This window comes from Callorhinchus milii, unplaced genomic scaffold (assembly GCF_018977255.1).
Source record: "Callorhinchus milii isolate IMCB2004 unplaced genomic scaffold, IMCB_Cmil_1.0 Scaffold1, whole genome shotgun sequence".
In the NCBI taxonomy this organism is placed as follows: Eukaryota; Metazoa; Chordata; class Chondrichthyes; order Chimaeriformes; family Callorhinchidae; genus Callorhinchus; species Callorhinchus milii.
The window spans coordinates 131,778,983-131,801,376 of record NW_024704742.1 but is presented as its reverse complement, the minus strand read 5'-3'; positions in this window follow the sequence as shown (position 1 = coordinate 131,801,376).

The window sequence follows — 22,394 nt, the reverse complement described above, 5'->3', positions numbered from 1 at the left end:
ATTGTAAAGACTCCTCGAGAAAGAACAGAAATTATATATTCTTAAACATTTTTTTCACACACCGAGTTGTTTGGATCTGGAATCCACTGCCTGAAAAGCAGGCGGAAGCAGATTCGATAATAACTTTCAAGAGAAGTGGATAGATATTTGGGGAGGAAAAATTTGCAAGGCTATGGGGAGAAAGTGGGGGAGTGGGATTAATTTGGATAGTTCTTTCAAACAAGCGACACGGGCACGATGGGTCGAATAGCCTTCTGTGCTGTATAATTCTATGATTCCATGAACTCATGGCCCCAATTTCCTTGATTTTACCATTGAGCAAAGGGTTGAACGGGGCAAGGGGTATATAAATAAAGGGAGGTAGGGAGTCTCATTCATGGGGTAAATATCAGATTGACTGCACATTTAATCCCAGTCTTCCTAACAAGAAATTTCAGGTTTCCCCTAGTCTTAGCCTGTAATACTATTTCACCTTCAATTTGAAATTCACACAGGACTGTGGAAACTTAATTTAGAAGTCGTTTATTTCCAAGAATTTTGGAAAACCAGTTTCCAGATGAGACTGAAATTAAGAATTTTGGACAATTTTGCACAGCTTCACATTTTAAGATAGATGGCCTCACAGGCTAAAAACTAGTTAGAGCACTAGTCTGTCCCTTAAACCACAGGTGTGTGCTGCTGAATGCACCTGTCTTAAATCGAACTTAATGATCCATCAACAGATCTGTCTGTACCTTATCAAATCCAACAGCTCCGCCCTCGCCTCTGCTAAATCATCATTCTACTCCAGGACAATCTTGGAGGCCAAGAACAACCCCTCTTCTCCATCACCAACCGGCTCCTCCACCCAGCCTCTCATGCCTCGCACATCCTCACTTCCAATGACAACTGCAAGGCGAAGCTGGACTTCCTCGAATCCAAATTTGAGGGGATCCGCTCAGCTGCCTCTGCCCATCTGTCTACTACTCCCTCCCCATCTCCCCCTCTCATCCGGCACCTACCCATCTCAAACTGCCGCCACATCTCCAGCGTCCATTTCCTCTCCAAGGTCTGGGAACAAGTTGTTGCTTCCCAGCTTCGCTCTATCCTCTCCCGCCACTCACTTCACGAACCCCTCTAATCGGGTTTCCGTGCCACCCACAGCACAGAAACAGCCCTGGTCAAAGTGACAAATGACATTCTGTCTATCTGCGACCAGGGCTTCCTCTGCCTCCTCATACTCCTTGACCTCTCTGCTGCCTTCGACACCATTGACCAGTCTAACCTGATCCACTGCCTCTCCTCTCACTTTAACGCCTTGGGATGTCCTCTCAACGTGAAAGGCGCTATGCAAATGTAATCTTGTTGTTGTATCTTGTTGTTTAACCTTCACGGCTTATCCTTGACTGATTCAGGTCGTATCTGTCATACCACCTGCACTTCATCTCCACAAACGTTGTTTCCTTTAGCCCCCACACTGTCTCGTGCGACATTCCTAAGGGCTCTGTCCTTGGTCCCCTCCTCTTCAATATCTAGATGCCCTCTTGGAGACATCATCCGCAGACATGGTGTCAACTTCCACATGTACGCAGATGACACCCAACTCTATCTCTCTGCCTCCACCCTTGAATCCAGGACCACTGCAGTGCTGACAGAATGCCTGTCAGACATCAAGTCCTGGATGAGAGCTAACTTTCTTCAGTTGAATGTCCACAAGACCGAGGCCCTCCTGATTGGCTCCGGTCAGTGCCTCCACACCTCAGTCACTGACAGCATCACCATCCATGGATGCACATTCCACCTTACTAAGCCAGTCCAGAACCTTGGCATCTTGTTTGACCCTCAACTATCCTTTCTACCCCACATTCTTGCCATGTGGAGTCCTGTAGCTCAGTGGTTAGAGCACTCACATTGCAAGCGAGAGACCTGAGTTCAATTCCAGGCAGGGCAAAACCTTGGGCAAGTTTCCTTACTCCACACGCCCAATAATAATCCCTCCAAAACCAAAAACAATAATAAATTGTTCCTTTTCAATCTACGACTGTTTGTGGGACATTGCTGTGCGCAATTGGCTGCCGCGTTCGCCCACAAATATACAGTCAATTCACCTTACAGTGTGTTCTGTGAAGCGCTTTGGGACGTCCTCCCAACGTGAAAAGCGCTATATCAAATGCAAGGATTATTATTATGACCCGCTCTGCCTTCCCTCACATCTGCAACATGGTCCAGCTCCACCAATGTCTCACACCACAGGCCGCCGAAAACCTCATACACACATTCATAACATCCCGGCTTGACTATGCAAACTCCTTGCTTGTCAGCCTCTCCAACTCCTCCCTCCATAGGCTGCAGATCATCCAGAACTCTGCAGCCCATGTCATTTCCTGCACCAGGATCCGTGACCCTATCTCCCTCATCCCCACCCGACTTCACTGGCTTCCCATCACACAGTACAAGGTCCTAGTCCTCACCTTCAAAGTCCTCCATGACCTTGCTCCCCCCTACCTCTGCAACCTCCTAACCCCCTACCATCCCTTCCACTCCGTCTGCTCAGCGGATTCCACTTGCTTCACGTCCCCCGCCTCACACGCCCAACTATTGGTGGGAGGGCCTTCTGCCACTCTGCCCCCACCCTCTGAAACTCCATCCTGCTGTCCCTCTGCCTTGCCCCCTCCCTTGCCTCCTTCAATACCCATCTCAAGACCCTCCTCTTCAACCATGCTTTCAATCACCCTCCTTCCCCCCTTGCCATCCAGCCTCTCCAATCCTGACCCCTGACTCTTGTCCAAAACACTGACTCTCGAGCTCCTTGGATGCCCTCCCGATGGAAAGGCGCTACACAAATGTAAGTTTTGTTGTTGTTAGGTTTTCAGGCCTAAAATTCTTATTCACAAGATTGGTTCAGATGATGTGTATTTGCAGATTACCCACTCTACCATCTACCCATCATAGCATCAAGTTTTTTTTTAATTTTTAACTTCAGCCTTTCTTCCTGATAATCTATCCCAATCATTAAATTACCTTCTGGGTAAAGAAAAGCTTGCTAGTCTCTGTCTGAAATAGCCCTTTCCAACTCTGAATATGTGTCCACTTGTTCGTGTGTCTTGGGACATCTGAAATTATTGCGCTGGTCTTGCTTTCTCAATCCCATTTAAAAGTTTATACTCCTCTGTGATGTCCCCTCTGAGGCATTTTGATTTCAAGACTGAAGAGCCCTACCTTGTCTAATTGTTGCTCACAGCTCATTCCTCTTACACTGGGGATCATCCTCATTGCTCTCCTCTACACTGACTCTAGGGCTTGGGCAGCCACTTTAAGCTGTGGTGACTAGAACTGTAAGCAATACTCTAGATATGGTCTGACTGGAGCAATATACTAGGTAATGTGACTGGTGGAGATCAAAACACAACTGATTTGGCAATATAGTCCAACATCTTGTCATCCTTGCTTATTGCTGCCTCAGACTGTTTTGACATGTTGAGCATTGACTCAACTAACAACCCTAGATATCTTTCTGTTTCCAGCTTGGCACGTTCTATCCCAACCGTTCATACACTCATACTTGAAGGAGCCAATCAATGTGGCCAGGTTGTGGGTGTACAGCTTATGTAACAAAGTGTAAAGCAGAAATGTGCTGCAAGATATATGAAGCAGAAATGCTTACTTGATCAAATGCCCTTCAATTTGTCTTAACCAGCGGTTTGATTACCTATGAAACATTTGCGCCCTGCACGTGATCTGAACTGAATTGAAAGGGAGTGGGGTGTGGGGGGGATGTGGAGAGAAGGGCTTCGATGAGCGAGAGTATAAAACAATCAAACAAAGCTGCCCTGTAGGGCCCCCTACACAAGGATTGAATTGTAATAATAATAATCCTTGCTTTTAATATTATGCCTTATTACCTCATTGAGATATCTCAAACGCTTCACAGAATATATTATAAAGTAAATTGACTATGTATTTTGTGGCCAAAATGCAGCATCCATTTGCGTCCAGCATCGTCCTACAAACGGTTGTGGATTGAGTGACCAAATAATTTTTTTTGAGGGATTATTACTCCCAGAAAGCGATCCGGCAATCGACTAACAACCGGGTTCCAACTTATTGCAAGGTAAACAGAGGTGTGTAGAGTAAGAAAACTTGCCTAAGGTTATGCCCTGGCTGGGAATTGAACCTGGGTCCTCTTGCTTGCGAGGTGAGCGCGCTAACACCTACTCTATGGAACTCCGTTGTAGGTTTTTAATTCAAAGTAATTAAACTGGGCAGGGCAAGTGAAACACATTGTATGCAGTGAAAAATCGATCAGTGCGTTAGTTACTACAGCCATCTCTTTATTGCCGGATCCTGTTCCTCGTAATGAACTTGTTTGGAAAAAAATATTTGCATTAAGAGCAGGCGCTTTTATTTCAATGCTGTCAGCTTTTATATCAATGAAGTAGCTGAACAGTGTGTGTGTGGTTATGTATGTGTCAGGAACCTAGGTGTCTTGTTCTACTCTCAACTGTCTTTTCTTCCCCACATCCAAGCCATAACCTGCTCTGCCTTCTCTCACCTCCGTAACATGGCCCGACTCTGCCACTACCTCACCCCTCAGGCCGCTGAAACTCTTGTTCATGCCTTCATCACCTCCAGGCTCGACTATGCAAACGCCCTGCTTGTCGGCCTTCCCAACTGCTCCCTCCACAGGCTGCAGGTAATCCAGAACTCTGAGGCCCGTGTCCTCTCCCGCACCAAACTCCGTGACCCCATCTCCCCCATTCTCACCCGACTCCATTGGCTCCCTATCCTTCAGAGGATCCAATTTAAAATCCTGGTCCTCACCTACAAAGCTCTCCATGGCCTTGCCCCACCCTATCTTTGTGACCTCCTAACCCCCTACCAACCCGCCCGCTCCCTTCGCTCAGCCGGCTCCGGCCTGCTCCACGTCCCCCGACCCACCCGCTCCACTATTGGCAGGAGAACCTTCAACCACTCTGTCCCCAACCTCTGGAACTTCATCCCCCAATCATTCTGCCTCTCCCCCTCCTTAGCCTCCTTCAAGTCCCACCTCAAAACCCTCCTCTTGGACCATGCCATTGGTCACCCCCCTTCCCCTCCCCTCCTTTCTCCCTCCCTGACCCCAGCTCGGGTCTGAAATGCTTTACACTGTCCAGCGCTTTGGGACAACCTCCCGATGTGAAAGGCGCTATACAAATGTAATCTTGTTGTTGTTGTTGTGTGATTGTGAGATCGCACAACAATTCTCAGCTATTTGCAGTTGAACGCTCCTTCTCTTAACACTTGTCTGTAAGTGGCATTATACCATTGACATATTACATCAACATCCATGACAGCATTGGAGAACACTGTTGTTTGGAGCCTTGTTTAAAGACAGTTCTCGGGACCCTTCACTGCTTGATCTATTCATAGTGGGTCCTGTACTTGATATCTAGTATCATTAGCCCATTGTGGTGGGAACACTGGGACGAGTTGGATAAACCCTAAACTGTTACTGAAACAGGGTGTCAGTCAGTACAGCGGGCAACAACCTCAGTGCTAGAATCAGCCTTGTCAATGTGCATAATTGGGCCTCTTTCAACCTGCTCCACTCCTCACCCAGCCAAGCAATGCAATTCAGATCAAATAAATTCTATTTCATGCGCGCTAACGTCTTGTGTTGCTGGCAGGGAAATTACTTGTAACAGAGCCACACATCGCTGAACCTGGTAACAATGTACAAACATTTTACTACTTGGTAGTAGCAAGGGCAGGTGAGAGTGAAAACGATGAGACTTGCCTTGTGTATCTAGAGTAAAAAAAACTTTCCAACCTTTGGTTGGTTAACCTTTGAGTGAGCGCATTCATTAGAACTTTGTTGTGGTGGTAAAAGATCAATGTTGGCCTCACTCTGGGGATTTTGAACTCATATAGTCCAGGCTGACACTCCAGTCCAGTGCTGTGGGAGATTTGCTTTGTTAAAGATGTGATCCTTTGGATGAGATAAGCCTTTAGATGCTACATGAAGGACTCCATATAATAATAATAATCCTTGCATTTGATATAGTGCCTTATCACATCTTCGAGAAATTTCAAAATGAAAATACTATAAAGTGAATTGACTTTTTTTTGTGCTTTGAGACATCTCGAAGACATGATAAAGTGCAATATCAAATGCAAGGATTATTATTATTATTATATTTGTGATTGAAGCACGGCAGACAATTGCACACAGCAGTGTCCCACAAACAGTCATGGTCATTGAATGACCAAATTACTATTTTACTGCTGGCACTATTTACTATTACCACTATTTGCAACTATCCCACACTATTTATGACTCTCAGCTTCAAATAGCACATTTTCAGCTTCATTGTTGGAATCATTGGATGGTGGGGGCACTGTGGGCTTTAAGAGAAGGCAACAACAACAAAATTACATTTGTATATCAATATTCAGTCCTTAGATACCACAGCATCACCGATATTGCACGTGAATTGATTCCCTCCCCCTTTCTATGCGCTAGGGTACCTTGCTTAATGGCCCATTTAACGTTGCTTTTTTCTGACATTTCCTCATCTGATAATGGACAACTTAACACCTTATTTTTTGACGTTTCTCGATTTCTACTGAAGACATTGTAGGTTCCTTCGGAAAACTAAACGCTGCATTTCTTACCTTCTAAGTGTGTCAACCTGACTCAATTGGTAGTACTCTCGTCTCTGAGTCAGAAGGCTTTGGGTAACCCACCTCATTGAGACTTGGAACTCATGTTATCTAAGGTGACACTCTAACATAGTCCTGGGGGTGTGCTTCATTGTTGGAGGTGCCGTCCTTTGGTTGAGAAATTAAACCCAGGTCCACTCTGCCTGTTCAGGTTGACGTTATAATAATAATAATTATTGTTATATTTGATATAGCGCCTTATCACGTCTTCGAAAAGTGTCAAAGTACGTCACAATATATACTGTAAAGTTAATTGACTACATATTTTGTGGGCAAAACGCAGCAGCCAATTGTGTACAGCAATCAAATTAAGTAATCAAATTTTTTTTTAATTTGAAGGGATTATTACTCCCGGAAAAGCGATCTGACAATCGACTAACAACCGGGTTCCTACTTGTTCCTACTATTATTAAAAATCCCATGGTACTACTTCAAAAGAGAAGGGAGTTTATCCTGATGTCCTGGCCAACCAACCCCCAAATAAAAAATGATTATTAACTCCATGGCTGTTTATAGGATATTGCTGTGTGTAAATTGATTGCTATTTTTGATTAATTACTCTTGCTTCTGGGTAAGAACTTTTTGAGTTACTTGTCAAATGGGAGAATTTAACATTTCAGATTAGGCTGAACTCCAGTACAGTAATGGGGGACCACTATTTTTCAAATGGGACATCAATCCAAATTCCACTGCCTATCCTCGGGTGGATGTTAATGATCCCATGACCCAATTCCTCCCAGTGAATAATATTCCAAATTAATTGAACTTTCTGTGGAACCTTACTGGAACAAAATTTCTTCCTTAGATTGCCTGCTTCATTTGTCAACTGAAAAAACAGTGACCACACCTGACAGTAATTATCTGTGAAATACTTTTAAGACATTTCAGCATGTCAAGGCAAAGTAAAAAATGATAATACTGAAACTCCAGTCCAGGGTTAGGTGAATGCTTCATTCTATAAAGTGACATCCTTCGATTGAGACTTTAAAACAAGGTTCTGTCTACTTTCAAGATCCTACCGCAATACTAGAAAAGAGAAGGGAGTTTCACCCGATGTTCTGGTAAGCAATCTCCCAGATGAAATCAAGCATTCATTTCATGGCTGTTGGTGGATTATTGGAGTGTACAAATTGGTTGTTATGTTTGCCAACAAAATACCAAGACCTTCGCTTTACAATAAATCCTGTGAAACATTTTGAAACATTCTCCCGCCTTGAAAGGCCCTATATGAAACACAAGAGTTATTATTATTGCAGTAGTATTATTGAAACACTTTTTAAAGAGTACATCTAATAGTTAGTTCAGCAAACTTTTACTCTGTTCTTGATGGATGAATGCTATTAAAACCTTCGGTACATGAGGGTCTCAAAGCACCTGGCAGCAGAGAAGAAGGGTTAAAGACCTGTGCCTATTGTACAGATTAGTGACAGATGTAGTCATGACAGAATGTAGGCTGAAAGCAGATACGGCAATCCCAGCAGCATTGAGTATCAACTTGATTCAGGAGCAGATGGTATTCTCTCATGAAAGAAGTCTGAGACCAACTAAGCAAATGAACGGGGAATCTGACCTGTCTCGCGGCTCCCAGGAAAATTGAACAGAAGTGTCCAGAAGTAATGGAATGCAAAATGATGAAAAAAGTGTAATAATCTAAGACATCTATTGGATAATAAATCATTGTGTCGCTCAACACCGACGAGGAGTGTCATTTGTAATGTAGGATGGAGGTTTCAAATTGCTTGCATAGAAATTGGGGCATTCCCTATGTGCACCATTTGGAAGAGAAACACTGTGGTATTACTGAACAGGAAATAGGAGTGATCAGTTTCCATGCCAGCTGGCCTATATATCTCCATCTGAGTGCCAGAAGAAAGATAACTGTTTGCATGCCAACTTATAGACTTTTGTTCCACCATGGACAACGGGATTTAAAGAATTTTAAATGCATTCAAGATGAAGCTAGATTATACAAATGAGACAGAAGTGAATATAACAACTTACATTTATATAGTGTCCCTCACACAGGGTAGTTTCCCAGAGCAGCCAGAACTGTGACTACAAGGGTATGGGAGAGAGCTACGAATGTAAAATATAAACATCAGCATGGACAAATTGTGCTGAATGGCCTGATTCTGTGCTGTACATTTTATGTAAATCTATACAAATGGGACTGAGAAAGTAAACAATTCTTCTTTCAGAAGTACCAAGACAGTAGAACAGTCAGTAGAACCGGTTTAGGGAATCAAAGGAAATTTTCGGACAGAAACCTGGAAGTATTTCTTTACCCAAAGGAGAATTACTGGAATGGGTTACCAGGATACGTGGTTGACTGGAGACGGGACTAATTTAAAAGAAGCTTGATGCTGTGATGGGAAGACGGTAGGGTGGGTGTTCTGGCAGGGTTGAGATCAGAAGCAAAACAAGGGGATGTGGGTTTTGAATTGTCACCACATATGTACTTACTTATTGAATTATGCATGTGCAGTGCAGATTATTGATTTCATTGGGTTTTATATGTTTCCAACCGATTACTTTACATCTCTTTCTCTCTCAAGCACATGGCAAAAACAAAAGCAGCCAAAACTGTGAATCAAGATACACTTTAGCCACCAGTCAACGATCTGGGCAAATTACATCAAACGTCCCACCGATACAGAACACGCATGGGAATAACAAATCAGTCAGATATATCCACGCACTGACTTTATAACAGTGAATATTTGTGGAGTCCTGTAGCGTAGTGGTTAGAGCACATGACTCGCAAGTGAGAGGAGTTGGGTGCAATTGCTGGGCAGGGAGAAACATTGGGCAAGTTTCCTTACTGCACACGCCTCTGTTTTCCTAGCAGTAAGTAGGAACCAATCCCATTCAGTTTCCTATCAAAACCACTTAGATTTCTTTGCACTACTTGTATTAATCACCTCCTAACTCGTAATGCCTCTCCCCTACCTTCGATTATTCCTGCACTTTTGGCTGCATTGAATCGCGGGAAATGTCACCACATGTGACTTTGGGGAGGACACGTTTGCAGTGCTATGTGGAGAGAGCGGCAGAGTGGGACTGAATTGAATAGCTCTTTTTAAAGAGCTGGTACAGATATGATGGGCCAAATGGCCTCCTGTATAATTCTATGATTCTTGATTCTATCTGCACTTACCGGCTGTATTGAATTATGCATGTGCATTCAAATTATTGATTAAATCGGTCTCCACACAATTTATATAGTCTGCCTGCAACTCATACTTCATATTAAGTCATATTAAATGTTATGGTCCCAACTGGTATGACTTATACTGTATTGTTAAACATTGCAGATATTGTAGTTTCATATAATCAAAGAATATTTATAGCACAAAAGCCCTCCTTTTTTGGCTCATCACACGTCTATGCTCATGCAAGTTCCCTCACTGATGCTATGTATTCTAATCTCATTCCCTTGCCAATTCTTGATAGCCTTCAATGGTATTTTGATTCCCAAGTATTCATCCGATTCCCATTCAAATGTTGTTCTTGTCTTGGTCTCAATAGGATTCCAACATATTCTCGATCAAGTATTATCTAATGTAATATTAGCACGACCACCCTTTTTCACAGTCAAATTGGATTATTCACAAGATCCCAATGTTTCTGCCCTCCCTGGGAATTCCGCGGATGATATGGCATCGTGCTTAAGCATAACCAGAACAAACTGAGAATTCCGTGTATCTCACCTACACATGGAAATTCCAGAGACAGATTTTTGGAATGGAACGTCAGTAACACTACTGACTCTCACAGACGACACATAGTCGGATGGGGAGTTGACGTGGAATGCATAAGAACTCACGCCACTTGACCATCTTTACCAGACAATCTGGCACGTAACGGCTCGAGTTGAGAGCAATCTGTCTGGCACTGCAAGTTTTCCATTCCCAGCTCCAAGATCAGTCAGTCCACATTTGGTCGCATGCCTCAATACACAAGGTGTTATGAGGTCTGAGGTTCTGTGCCAAGAATCCTAGGATCTTGCTGACTGCCTAGCATCCAATTGGAATAAAAATGCAGAAATTTAAACTGCTCATGGGAAACATGACATGATCTCATGAATATATATGGCAACATTCAATTAAGGGATTTGTTTATGTCAATTTCCCCTTCCCCCTTCCTTTCCTTTCTTGTAAACATCAATTCACAGCCAGAAATCCCAGTTGTTTCCATAGATGCTGCATCTTTTAAAGTTTTAAATTTGCTGTTAATGCCATCTTTGCTTCAAGCCGTTGTCTGGACCAAAGATCAGTGAGATTAATAATAATAATAATCATAATCCTTGCATTTGACATAGCATCTTATTACAACTTTGAGACATCTCAAAGTTCAGAAGGTAGGACCCTGAAATCATTTCAGATCAAATTGGGGCAAATTATTCCTCAAGTGTCATTGAATGTCTCAAAGCTCAAGAAACCACTGTGCTCCATCTTTCTATCCAGCAACTCACAGATCTAAACAGAGAAAGATGTTTCTTTCACTTTGTAAAAGAGCCTTGACTTGCATGAAGGAAAGAACAAAGTGCCTTGTAAAATCCTTGTAAGACCCAAACACTGGGTTCCCAAATCCCTACTGCTGATAATTTTCCTTCAATTTGATATGATGCCTCTGATGGTGATAGGTCCCAAAGTGCATCATGACTGTTTGTGGGACATTGCTGTGCACAAATTGACTGCCGTTTTTACCTACACAGTCACTACACTTTGCAGTAAAGTGTAGTGACTGTGTAGGTAAATCCTGTGAAATGTTTTGAAATGTCATATTGACATGAAAGGTGCTACATCAAATAATAATCCTTGCATTTGATATAGCGCTTTTCACGTAAGCGCTTATTAGTGGGCGAACGCGGCAGCCAATTGGTTTACTGTGGAGTGTAGTGAATGACCAATTTATTTGTAGTAAGGAAACTGCCAGGCCCCCTCTGCCTGGAATTTGCTCTAACCACTACAGGACTCCACAGTCCACAATCAGCCATGAAATGAAGAATTAATTTATGTAGTAGATTGATGGCCAGGACAGTGGGAAGAAACTCCTTTCTCTTTTTGAATAGTGTTGTAGGATCTTAACCATCTCATGAAAAAGGATTCAGCATAAATTGCAGGTCTGTGACAGTACTGCATTGGAGTGTCTGCATAATAATAATAGTAATAATCCTTGCATTTGGTATAGCGCCTTATTGCGTCGGAAGAACACCTCAAAGCGCTTCATGTGATTTACTGAGAAATGGAGTGACTGTGTATTTGTAGGCAAATGCATCAGCACAATTGCGCACAGCAATGTCTCACAAACAGCCATGAAACAAATGATCAATTTTATTTGTTGGCCAGGACACTCTTTTACTGACCTACCTCTCAATTGCCAAGCATTCAATTCAGTCATTGTAAAGTACTCCAAGATGTTATCCTACATGAAGAGCATAATATAAATGCAAGTATTAGTTATTGTTTCAATACACAGAGAGATATTGTAATGCATAGAGAGACTATAACTTAGTGAGATATTGTAACACACAGAGTCGTTGTAATATATAAAAATGCTTCAGTCCATCCAATGGATATGTTAAATATTGTAAAGCTGCTAAATTGACCATTCTGTGTTAATTAACACAAAATGTTAATTAGCAAATCAGAACATCGCAATACAGACCCCAATATTCCCAAACGGGGTCTCAGTTGCGATCTATGCAAGGTTAAAAAAAAAATTATGATTTATATTTGAATACCCTCAGGATGTTGACAGCAGTTTGACATTGAAGTGAAACCTTCAGTGAATGAATAGCAATGATCACACCCACATCATTTTAATTTTTCACCTTAGATAACGGTTGTCCCTTCATCCTCTATACTTGGTTGTTGTTTCTTTTTCCAATTATGTATCATCTTAGATTTGTCTACATTAAAATCCATCTGCCACTCCTTGGTCCATCTGCTCAATTGGTTTATATTGTGTAAGCTATTTATCCTCATATTGTTCACCTGCTTGTTTGGTATCATTGGATGCTTGGAAGGGTGTTTCTCCTGGTGTCCTGGCCAACAATCTCACCCAGATAAAAATTGATCATTCAAGTCATGGCTGTTTGTGCAGCATTGTTATGCACAAATCAGCTGCCGCATTTGCCTACAAATACAATCACTACACGTTAAAGTAAATCCTGTGAAGCGCGTTGAGATTACTCGACAACGTGATAAGGCGCTACATCAAATGCAAGATTAATATTGCTTATTATTCACTTCAGAAATTATCACAAAACCCGTTTTCCTCCATTATTGTCCTCCAAATAATGTGAACAGCAGGGGAACGAGAGCAGCCTTTTGTGAAATTCCACTGGTCAGTGCCCTACAGATGGAGCTTTTCCGATTTTCTATCACCTTCTGCTTCCTATTGCTAAGCCAGTTATCTATCCAACCAGCTAATCTGTCATTGATTCCATGAACATCAAGTTTGAACAACACAACAACGTGACCCCCACCCTCGCCCAGCTCCACTGGCTCCTCATCTCCCAGAGAATAGAGTTCAAAATCCTCACCCTTGCCTTCAAAGCCCTCCACCGCCTTGCTCCTCTCTACCTCTGCAACCTCCTGACCCCATAATCAACCTGTTCACTCCTTCCGCTCAGCAGGCTGTGGCCTGCTCCACATCACCTGCCCGGACCGCCCCACCATCAGCGGTCAGGCCTTCAGCCTTTCTGCCCACACCCTAAGGAATTCCATCCCGCATTCCCTTTGCCTCGCTCCCTCCCTTGCCTCCTTCAAGATGAGTCTCAAAACCCTCATCTTCGACCGAGCCTTCAGCCCCCTCCTACCCTCCCAGCCCTCCTTCCTCCCCGATCCCAGCTTTGGTCCAAATCCCTGACTGTCCAGTGCCTTGGGACGCTGGGAGAGGACATAATTTAAAGTCTCTTTTAGAGAACCTTAGCAAATACCATCAAGAATCAAAATAAACTGTATTTGCAGGATAGCTCTTAACATCTTTTTTTCAAAGAATTGCAGTTGTTCTGACATGTCTTCCTTCTGAATCCATTGCACTATAAACTTGTATTATAAACATATTTGATCTCAGATCACTGGTTACATTGTATTTTGCAATGAAGCTGCCCTTCCGATAGAACTTAACATGTTTTGATTTATTTTTCTCTCTCCCTCTCTCTCTCACTCTGAAACTTTTTTTCTGAGTGCATTTTACGCCACCAAAATAATTTAGTCCTTGTGCCTTGCATTGTAAATGCAACCGCCCGGTCTCTGTTATCTCTTAGCGTTGTTTTTTGAAGCAATTTGTATGAATATTTTATAAAGATGTTAAATGTACGGCGATATGAAGAGAGGAGCCTTTCGGCAGTTTAAGTAAATTGCCAGAAAAAAAAATCCTATCCTCCGGCACGATAATAGTGAATCTATTCCGAGTCCAGTATTGGTGATTAACCGATCACCTGATTTGAAAACACCATCATTTCAAAATGAATTGCTTAGCAACCGAGATCATATCAGAAGTTTTACTGGCCAGAACAAATTGCAAGTAATTGCTTGCATGATAAAGAATAAATGCTGCTTCGTGCTTCCTCCTTGTTCACCCCCCACCCGCCACCAATCTCTCCCCCTCTCTCCCCCCCCTACCCGAGGGCTGCCATAACCTTACATTATGCGCAAGCTTATGTTTTTTCTGAGACACTGTCTTGTAAGAATGTATTAACATTCCATTAACACAGATTTGGTCTCACGCTTGCGAGCCAGAATGACCAGACTGAAGCTTTATTAACTCCCCCCGGCCCCTCCCACCCCCGCCACCACCCTTGCACTTCAGAGAAGGAATCAAAAATTGGGTCAATTTCTTTGACTAGTGTAATAATAATAATCCTTTCATTTAATATATCACATAGTTAAGATGTCTCAAAGTGCTTCACACAATATATTGTATAGTAGATTGATTGTGTATTTTGTGGGCGAAACGTTGTAGCCAATTGCGCACAGCAATGTCCCACAAACACTCAATGGATTGAGTGGCCAATTTTTTTGTAAGTGCTCCTTTACTTTGCCTTCCCTCCGCCCCACCCACCCCACCTGTTCCTTACCGCACCCTAAGTCCATTACTTGAGCAATAATGCTGCTCACTTACGCTTGTCTTTGACACATCAATTGTCAAGTACGCAGTCTGTGTAATGCTATGTGTTTAGTAAGCTAGGACTGCTTCAAAATGGCTCTAAATTAAACAGAAAACTTGTGTACACTTGTCAATCCCATACATTTGTTCAGATGAGATGTTAAACCGAGTTCCCATCTGCTAGTCCAGGTACGCAACATAGATCCCATGGCACATTTGAAAAGAGAAGTGGGTGATTCCCTGCCCCAGTGACTTAATTAAGCTTCGAAAATCAGACCTAGGTCCAAATATGTACACTACCTACATACACACTCTTTCCCTGAGGGATGTACCTTGCTTACTTAATCTCAGAAAGAATTAGCTGCAGGCTGGCAAGAGCTAAGGCTTGGTTGAGGTTTGTGAACATATGTTTTTTTATCCAGGACTTGTTATCCATCTTGATTGGTGTGTAGAAAGGTGAGCAGCTATTGCCTCAACTCTGAAGCTCCAATTGGCGAAACCGTCACTCAATGGGTATGTACATGAGTCCGAGGTGTGGGCAGGAAGATAATGGCTGTGCTCCAACACACAACGAACTGGCCTCCAGATGCAGCATGTTTCAATAATGTTGATCCAGCTCTGAAGTTTGAGGTGTACTTTTCTCCAAGGTGAGCACATGTCGATATTGGGACATGAATTCTGGGATGCCACCCTGGATGAGGGGTGCTATATCAACCCAAGTTGCATTAGTACTGGTTTGGCTGACAATACATCTGGAATTGAAATATCCAATAAGGATTATATTTAGATTATTTACAACATGTGTTCAGTGTTCCAGTTGTTCTGGAATTTTTGTCGATTGTTAAAGAAGGAAAATGATCATTGTCAAAGAAGGTAGGCTGACTGAACAGAGCAGTGTGTTTCAATACTGTGGACCCACATCTGGAGTGTGAGGGACACCATTCCCCTAGGGAACGTGTGTGGATACGAGGCATGGTTTGGCTGACGAAACATCTGGAATTGGCCAAAATCTTAATTCAACGTTGCCGACAAGAGGCAAATTAATTCAAGTATCCCGAAGTCTGCCAAGTGAATTTTACACACAGTGGACACTATTATTTCCATCTGCCTCCAACAGAACGTTAGGGAATTGCCATCAATTATTCCGCTGGTGGTTCTGCTATATTGCTCATTCTTGCTTCTTATTTCTTTTTTTACGTGTTTTTCTCGAGAAATAAAACTTACAAATTGTGTTTGAAGTCCTCAGCAGGAAGGGTGTTAGACCTTCAAATCAGCCCAGTCTTAAGCTGTTGCACCACCAGTTTGTCTTAAAATTTAAGCGTGCCCAGAATTGTGGCATATGCTTTGGCTTAAATTCATTCTTAACTTGGACGCTGGTTTAATAATGATAATAATATTAACAATTCTTGCATTTGATACAGCACCTTATCATGTCTTTGAGACGTCTCAAAGCACTTCACAGAATATACTGTAAAGTGAATTGACTGTATGTTTTGTAGGCAAAATGCAGCAGTGTCCCACAAACAGACCTGGATCAAGTGACCAAATATTTTTTTAATTTGGCTTGTTTATTAAGTACAAATTTACAGAGTGCCTTTCACATTGGAAGGGTGTATCAAAGCACTTAACCATACTGCCGCGTTTGACCCACAAAATACACGGTATATTCTGCAAAGTGCTTTGAAACATCTCAACGACGTGATAAGGCACTATATTAAATGCAATTATTATTATTATAGTTTGGCACCCGAGGTGGGAAACAAGAGGGGTGTGGGGAGGGGAAAGATGACTGAAAAAATGGAGTCAGACATTGAAACAAAGGAGGTTGGGAGGGAATGAGTCAAAGGCACTCTGGAATGGAGTACCAGAAAGCGAGGACAGAGATTTCAACAACAACTTATATTTATATAGCGCCCTTCACACAGGGTACATAGCAGAGTGCTTATTTCCATTGCTTGTTTTGAAAAGAAACCAGCTTCCAATTTGATACCAAATTTAATAATAATTCTTGCCTTTGACATATAGTCTTATTACATTGTTTGTGTACTTTTTATAGGCGAACACGGCAGTCAGTTTTGCACACAGCAATGTCTCGTGAAGAGCCAGAAAGTGAATGGCCAAATTTTGCTGGGAGATTGTTGGGCAGGACACTCCCCTCTCTTTCAAATACTGCCATGGGAGTTTTCAAGTCCACCTGAACAGGCAGGCGGATATCTCAACAAAAGCACGTGACAAGATTCATGCTAGGGTACTCACACGCAGAATCTCACTGCCTCTCCAACGGTAATCATTCTCACACCCACAAGCTCAATGCTTCTCTAAGGTTAATCACTCTCACACACACAATCTCACTGTTTCTTCAAAGTTAATCACTCTCACACTCATACTCTCACTGCCTCTCCAATGTTAATGACTTTCACACACAGTGTTCCTGCTCGCTATCTATTAACCCCTACTCATCTGTCAAGATAGGTGCAGACTTGGCTCCGATCACATCAGGTAGATGTCTCAAAGTGCTTCTCCGGATTGATTTACTGTAACGTCTTGTGACGGTGTATTTTGTAGGTGAACGCTGCAGCCAATTTGCAGTGACCCACAAATCAGTAGTGAATTGAAGGACCAATTTTATCTAACTTCATTCTCTTCTGATGGCTTCCAATAGTAACAAGCCAAAAGACAGAATTAATTGGACAAATCTGGTTTAGAAATGGCATATTTTCGATCCCAGTAGGATCCTGTACCTGAAAAGCCTGATCACTGCAGCCCTCGGGAATGATTCAAACATTGAAATGCTGCTGCCATCTTCAAGTCTGCTTTATGACATTCTTTAGTCAGTACATAGCTTATACAGTCTAACTGCCCTTTAAAACCATTTGTTAGGGATTTACATGAATTTTCTTACTTTTGTCTCATTTCATGGTTTTTAACTGTCCTGTGAGAAACTGTGGAATGGCAGCAATTAGGTTAGAAGTAATGATAAGGAACCATAAATGAGAGAATCAGAGTAGGATTCAGAAATTGTGGGAAGCACGTGATCAGCATTGAAGAGGTAGCGGGAAATCATGAGACAAAAGTGGTTATCAATAAAGAGAAACGTATGAGAGAAATGCTAGCCTTGTAGAAATAGTGAGGCAGTCAGATTGTATGTGAGAGTGATTAACATTGGAGAGGCAATGAGATTGTGTGTGTGAGACTGATTAATATTGGCGAGGCAGTGAGAAATTGTGGAAGGCGGGCGATCAGTCTGTTGGAAACAAGGGGATGAAACCAAACCTAAATTGAGTGGGTTAAAGCATGGTGCAGAGAATGACCCATGAGTTTCAGGAGAGTGGGGATCACGAGCAGAATGAGGTCCCCAGCTATAGTGAGATTTGTCTGAGATTCTACAGTTGGTGTGACTTCCTGTTAGAGCTGTCATCAGACATTTCAAAAAGAAACACCATCCTTTATTGTCATTTGCAGACGATATGATTAATTATGATTGTTTTCAAGAGGGTTCTATTGTTTTAACGGTTTATCAATTCCCTTTAATTTGCCCTTTAAGGTAACCTAGACAGTCACCTTTCTCTGACCTTTAAGCACTCCGAGATGCTACCCTGTGTGAAGGGCACCGTAAAAATGCAAGTTGTTGTTGTGCAAAAAGGCAATCTTGGTCCAATTGCCTCAGACAAGATTTTCACATCACAAACTTGCTCAAGAGTGTAGGAACATAAGAATTGCTAGACAAAAGAAGTCAGGTCCATCTAGTTTTCCTTCCACATCCTAGCAGTCACATCTCCTACATACCCAAACAGTCCCAAACTACATACCCAAGATAATTTGCTCCTGAAAGAATCGAAACTTTCTGCTTCCACCATCTCCCTAGGGAGCCTGTTCCATACATTTACTATTCGCTCACTGAAATAGTTTGGGAGCAGTGTTTGGAGAATTCAAGAGTACAAATTACAAGATAGCAAGCACATTATACCGTAAGGCTAGCTCTTCTAACAATAGGTTCAAGCTTTGGTAAATTCCGCAGTACCTCCAACACCTCCTTTATAATAATCCTTGCATTTGATATATCATGTATTCAAGATGTCTCAAAGTGCTTCACAAAATATACTGTAAAATGAATTGACTGTATATTTTGTGGGCGAAATGTAGCAGCCAATTGCGTACAGTAGTGTCCCACAAACAGTCGTGGATTGAAGTGAACAAATTTATTATTATTATTTTTTTTTAATTTTGAAGGAATTATTATCCCTGGAAAAGTGATCTGCCAATCAACTAATAACCAGGTTCCTACTTACTGCCAGGTAAAAAGAGGCGTGTGGAATAAGGAAACTTGCCCAACATTACGCCCTGTCAGGAATCAAACCCAGATATCTCGCTTGCGAAGTGACTGCTCTAACCATGAGCTACAAGATTCCACAAAGTGGGTGTTTGAGATAGTAACAGGGTAAGAAAAAGGTTTTGTCTGCCAGTTGTCAACAACCACAACAACTTGTGTTTATATAGCATCCCTCACATGAGCAAATGCAGTGAAACGCCTTTAAAGGAATATTGTGTATAAGTGTATTGTGTTGTTGTCACAATTGTTCTATCAACTAGATTTTGTGTGTCATCAAATGTGAATAAGCAAAAAGTAAACAATTTGTTTTCCACAAACATGATGATATCAGCTAAAAACCTTAAGCAAACTAGCACAACTCAGCACTGTTTATGTGAAATGCTAAATGCCTATTATTTGCTCAATTCAAATTTTTAAAATATTCTCTTTGCATGCTTGCAGGTAGAAATTTTCTTGCGTCGTCTTTGGTGATGTTGGCTGCTGATAGGATTTCCTTCATTATAATCACACATCACCAAATGCACCGCTGATAATACTCACATGAAATTTTCACCCTTTCATTTGGAATCCAGGCATAAGCGTGACACTTGTTCGCATTCATAGGTAAATAATATGTGGAGTCCTGTAACTTAGTGATTATAGCATTCGCCTCACAAACGAGAGGATCTCGGATTGATTCCCACCATGGCAAAATATTAAGCAAGTTTCCTTACTCCACACGCCTCTGTTTACCGAGCAGTAAATAGGAACCCGTTTGTTAGTCAATTGGTGGATCCTTTCCTCCTAAATCCAGCGCCTTTACTTCTTACAAAGAATTCATTAAATGCGCATTTCTTCTTTAGAAATCTTTTAAGAAATATTATAAATTACACCCCAATTTTGCTATTTTGTAAGTGTTACACAATGGATGTTATTTAATCACAGGAGCATGATAGATGTGGTCTTAATGGAGTTTTCCTTTGACCTGTTGAAACAGAGCTGATGGATGAATTATTCTGAAGGTTTTTGCTTGATTACCTTTAGAGTTCAGGAAACATAGACACAGAACATGGGTGGGTAGGTTTTTGAATTGGCCAGTGAAAGGAATGGGCTTGATGTGCCATGTTGTAGTGAAGTAGCGAATGCATAAAAGCAGAAATTATATGTTCGCAATAATAATAATAATAATAATAATAATAATAATAATAATAATAATAATAATAATAATATACAGCATCTTACCCAATGGATGTGCGTTGCAAGTTAACTTGCTTGTTAGGTCATTGTTTGTGATACACTAATAAATAATCTTGTTTCGCCCACAAAATATACAGTTAAATCATTTTACAGTATATTCTTTGAAGAACTTTCAGACGTTTCAATGACGTGATAAGGCGCCATATCAAATGCAAGGATTATTATTAATCTCTTAGCCTTTAGTGTTTTGTCCTATACTATAACCATGGCTACTTAAAGGGTGAACACAGATCATGGAATATAATAATCCTAATAATCCTCACATTTGGTATTGCGCCTTTCATGTCAGGAGGACATCTCAAAGCACTTCCCAGGATATACTGTACAGCGCAGTGACTGTGTGTTTTGTGGGAGAACCTAATATAATTTTGTAGTGACATTCGTCCACTGTCACATCCATCTATTTGTTTCTTCGGAAAAGGTTTATTCCTCTGTGTTCTTTCCCCTTGAGAGTGGGGGAGGAAGAAAGGTCATACAATTTATGAATACACATTTAGCTGAGGAAATGGGCCCAGCAGTCTACTAGTTTGTGTCCTATGAGTCATAATGTCACGGCGATGAATTAATAATGACGTTTGGTATGGCAACTACTTTGCTGCATAAAATCCCATTTGTGTTTTACCGAGTACAATAAATACAGTCTAAATGCTTACTGAAGCGAGCTCTATTACCGTCTGATGTTAGTTTTACTGCGCGAGGGAGTTTCTCAGTCTGTCTGACCTGCTTACCAAACACACAGTAAATAAACCATATTCAGCCTTTGAGGTAAAACCACATTTACCTTTATCCCAGAATGAGATAAAATACGAGTCATTCCTAAGAAAAAATATCAGCATGTGGAACAAATAGTTATATTTCATCAATTCCATTGTATATGATACATTTAAAGATATATATATTATACATTATTGTGTTCCCAATATATGGAAGACAATAAATTTTACATCAATGATAATAATCCTTGCATTTGACATAGCGCCTTAGCACGTTGTTGAAACGTCTTAAAGCACTTCACAGAATATATTGTAAAATGGATTGAGTGTATATTTTGTGGGCAAAATGCAGCAGCCAATTCTGTGGATTGAGTGACCAATTTTTTTTTAATATGGCAGCTTTCATGTCAGAAGGACATCTCAAAGCACTTGACAATGCTTTACCATAGTGTAATGGATGCATGTTAACTATTTTTCGGTCTATGTTCCCCTCCCACAGCTCCTACCCTCAGATTAGGTGTCCAGTCAAGGTTTCGGATTTCCTCCCAACATGAAAGGTGCTGAATAGATGCAAAGTTGTATTGCAATTTGTATTGCATCTCCTAATTACCCTCAGTAGATTTCTTCTTCACTTAATAACTAGCCAATTTTCTCTTGAATTTATCCCAGTCTTGAAGTCCAAAGATTCACCTTGCAACACAGTGAATGGCAGATTTCATCATCTAAAAATAGGATACAAGATTAATTCAGTTGGCTTTCAGTAAAGCAACTTCAGATGCTGCCTGTGAGATGATAAATATGTAGTTATATATCTTTGGGAATGGACAGATGGACTTCAATGGTCTTTTTCTGGCCCTTTATATTCCTCGGATACTGCTTTGTGCCTTGTCCTTACTTAATCCATTCCAATTGTGTCAGTGACTGCTAGAACTCAATGTATGTTTCATCAGTGGCAAAACTACCAAAAGAGATTAAAGAAATCTGTGCCATTCCTACCTCATTAAAATCTGCATTGTACCACTGTTCTGTTCGACAATCCCCCAGATAAAATGTCAAATTTTGTGTTGTAATGGGACATTACAGAGCAACAATTGTTTGCTGTGTTTTTGCCTAACAATATAAAGTCAGTACACTTTACAATACATCCTGTGAAGCACGTTGAGATGTCTTTCCTACATAAAGGTGTAATGTTAAATGCAAAGATTATTACTAATTGTTGTGCTGCTTGGAATTAGCAAGTTGCCATTTTGAAATCTTGCACATTGACTATCCCAATTGTGAAATTTAAGTTAATATAAATAATCTGGTTTATCACT